Genomic DNA, 4,060 nt, shown 5'->3' on the forward strand with positions numbered 1-4,060 from the left:
ATCTTGGCTCTACTATTCCATTGCTGGGTTATTGGCTTGTGCCACTACACTGGCTATGCCAAAAATTTTCAAGGAGCGGATAGCAACAGTGATGAGAATGAAAGGAAATATGGTCTATCCTCAGATTTTCTGTCAATGTGGAGTGGCTTTCTAGGTACTCATGGTGAGATTGCTTAGAGAGCACTTCAAGACAGTGTGTGTAAAGCTGAGAGGCACTGACGGCTGCATCTTTCTTCTCTGAGCAGACTATAAGACTTTTTTTTGTAGGAACTTTCTGTGGGTTTTATAATGTGCCTTTCACAGAAGATTCTGTTATTCTAGTAGGTGGTCTGATGCCTAAGAGCCTGACCTGTTACCAAATGTCCCTTTTGCAACAACCTTTAAGTTGGTGGATACTCCTTTGGCTGTTGTCTTATCGATGTCTAGTTTAAATGTGTTAGGTGAGACCCTTCGGCAGAATACTGTGACCTGAAAATTCTAATGTGTTGGACATGAAAGACACAATGAGTAGATGGAACTCAAATTCACTGAAGTAAGAAAGTTTGTTACTCAGGAGTTCCCAAAGGTTGGGGACACAGACAAGAAGCCATCAGGATGTATGGCAGTGGCAAGGAGCTCAACAGGAGTGAGCACTGATGGGACCATGCCTTTATTAATGCCCCAAAGAGTTTTCTGTGGAGACTGAGGAGTCCCTAGTTCAAAGCAACTCAGACAGGGAGGGCATATGCTTATGTAAGTCAAGTTGCAAAGTATGCTTCCTCCAACTCAGCAGCTGTGTTGTGTGTTAGACTGCGTAAGATGAAGGACAATTAGGGTACACCACAAACAACCATGTAGGTTTTAAAGAAGCCAGAGGTGGTTCTGTGCAGCTTGATTTTAAACAACTCAGTCCTCAAAGTTAATAACTAGGCAAAAATAATCATCAAAATTATTTACGGGGGCCACCAAGATGGCTCTGTGTATGAAGGCACTTGACAATAAGCCTGACCACTCAAGTCTGATACTTGGGACCTAAATGATGGGAGGAAAAAAAACTAACTCCTATAAGTTGTCTTTAACTTCCACATATGGTACCAAAGCATGACCTCTGCCCCCAACACACACAAATAAGTGAGTTAATGTTTAAAATGTAAATATCAATTGAAAAAATAATGATTACAAATGCAGCCTCAATAAAGGTCTTAACCAACACTATTGAGTAGTCTCTATGTCAGTCAACCACTAGACATAAGAAGCTCCAGAGAGGAGGCTTGACTCTGTTAGCTGAAGAATTTCCTGAAGAGATGACAGCTGAATTCATTTTGCTTGGATGGTTTGATTCTGCCCTCCAAGTTCACCATGCTCCATCTTATAATATGGGGGTGTCTAACTCTAGCCTAGAGATTGACTAGATATGACACAGATAGCTACAAATGTGGTCCAACACAAAATCCTAAAGCTACCTCAAATATTATGAATGTTTTACTCCTTTCTTTTTTTTAAAATTCTATTGCATAGTTCTAGAGTGTGAACATTGTATGTAATCCTTCCTGTCACATGACAATGTCTCCCGAAATAAGCATAAGTATACTCTCACAATGGTAGGCTAACCATAAATTGGACACTCCTGTGTGGTCTAAGACAATGCTTTGTGGAGTGTAGCCTAGAAAGCCAAAAAGTTGAATAACTTGCTGTAAGAGAAGGCTTGGTGGGTTTACTTGGTTTTAGGACTTGGGCAGTTCTTGTCATGTGAACAGCATCTACCAGAGCTTGATTATATCCCAAGAATTGCTTAAGGTAGTGGTCATCCCCAAACACATAAACATATGAGCAACACTAAATGGACTCAGCAGACTGTGTTTATATGCAAACAGGTATATATGTAACAATAATAAGTAAAGAAGTGGTCATTTGAGAGTGTTTGGGGATGACACAGGAGGAGTTGGAGGGGGGAGACTTTGGGAGTGGAAATGATATAGTGTTTAGGTACAAAACTTTCAAAAATAATAACAAATGTTTAAGAAAACTAACTTCTTGAGGGGGTCTGTAATTTTCCATCTAGAGATAGCTTGTTACTTAACCTCAAGGCTCTGTGCTCTGATTCTCCAATTGGAACTTGCAGTCAAATTTGTGTGTTGAGTTTCTCTCTATATATAACCTCAGATATCATGGAATCTTCTGGGATTCATTGGCCAAGCAGCAGAGCTCTTTCTACTACAGAGCCCTTGTTACTGTAGTTTCCTCTCTAAGCTGGAATCTTTGCTTCTGGTTATTTGAGTCACAGCTGTGTTCCAGATGTGGACACACTCTATGCCCAGAATCATCTGAGCACTGCCAGGCACCCTGTACCCTGCTTTGCAGTGCAAACTGCAAAATAATTGGAGAGGATGCGTCAGAATGTTCCAGGACATCGGACACTTAATAATGTTTGCTAAGTAGTTCTCTCTCAGTCAACAGCAGCAGAAGAGAGGAAGTGGAATCTGGGTCGGAAAAAATGGAGACATTGCCTTGCAATGCAAACATACAAAAGATCCCCAAATACCCCTGAGGACCCAGAAACTGAGGAGACCTCTAAATTCAATCGGTTGCCTCCTAAAAGGAGGCTTCCAAAAGCCTATGTTTCTTCTTCTACAATTTTTCACCTGCAAGTTTCCTACTGAGGGCACAACAAGCCCTTTGTTTCCGAAAGGGGTATTTGACCACCTGTTCATTGTCCACTCAGGGGGTTACTGCCTCCTTTGCATGGCTCATTTCACCTTAAGATTTACCTTCAGACTCTGAGTTTCCCCAGAAAATGGAAAGACCAGAGTACCAGTGCCCCTTTCTCCAGACTTCAGAGCTAGCTCACAGCAACCATGATGTACTGCATTAACTGATTCAGGGGCCTGATTTCTCTCTAGACTGGAATTTCACACACAAAGAAAGGTACTTTGTTCCAGATTTATGCATATATATGTATTTTTAGAATATATATATATATATTATTTTTATTATATTGCAAAGAGTTAAGTGTATATGTAGATATGATGTTTACCTGTCAATATCAGACAATGTCAGAATGAATTGTGGGTTGAATTAATAAGAAAATGGTTGGAAAAGAAGTAATGTAAATACCTCTCAGGCATCTGTCTTCTAGCCTGTGAGTTATGTATCCTAGAATATGGAAAAAAAATGCTTGCTGGCCCAGATACAATGGTCTTGAGTTCTATGTTACATTTCATCATTAGTAATTTGATTCTTTGGACTTAAATTTTCTTTTTCCCAGAGCAATTTGCAAAATGCATGGGAAGGCCAATGCTTTATTAGCCGTGCATAATTTTGGTAAGATGATTTCATCAAGATTCTTTCTAAATGGCAATTGGGTAGGAAGTACAGATACATAAAACAGAGAAGTTCGGATGTGGGTGAGGGACAATGTGAGAATAGAGTACTTCAGAGGTTTGTGTGCATCAGACATGAGTCAGCTCTGGAAGAGTGAGGGGTAACCCAATCTAGGGCAGAACAAATGAAGTTTGAAAAGTGAGCTAACAAGAGGAGGGGCGGCTTCTAAAAATGAACTGCAGCTACTTTAGAATTTTGCCCTTGGGTGCTCATCATTATTTCTGAATTTTCAATCCTCATCGACTACATTCATAAAACACCAGCTGTTCACCACAGAAGGCTAGGGGAAGCATGTCAGCTCAGGTGAAGTATAAAATTCAACACAGAAACTCAGAAGTCGGTATGAGTGCTGTTTGTAGTTCTTATCGGGGCCTCAGAAACATACATCACAGATTATCATCCAGGACCCAAAACTTTTTGGCAACTAAGTTAGTAGCCACTTGAGAAACAGATGATCTCATCCAGTGTCTCCAGATCTCAACAAATAATTTATGTTATACTTTCGAGACAAAATTCCAAATTTATGGGTGTTTTGGTTCATGTTTATACATTTTTTTTCTCTCTCTCCACACTTTGTGTATAAAGGAACACCATTTGGGACTAGGTATGCATTTGGGAGTAGCCTACATTTCTAGTACTAGGGAAATAAGAGATAGGATGACTATAACAAATTTGAGGCTAGCCTAATTTATATAGTGAG

Source organism: Peromyscus leucopus, chromosome 17 (genome assembly GCF_004664715.2).
Source record: "Peromyscus leucopus breed LL Stock chromosome 17, UCI_PerLeu_2.1, whole genome shotgun sequence".
Taxonomy (NCBI): domain Eukaryota; kingdom Metazoa; phylum Chordata; class Mammalia; order Rodentia; family Cricetidae; genus Peromyscus; species Peromyscus leucopus.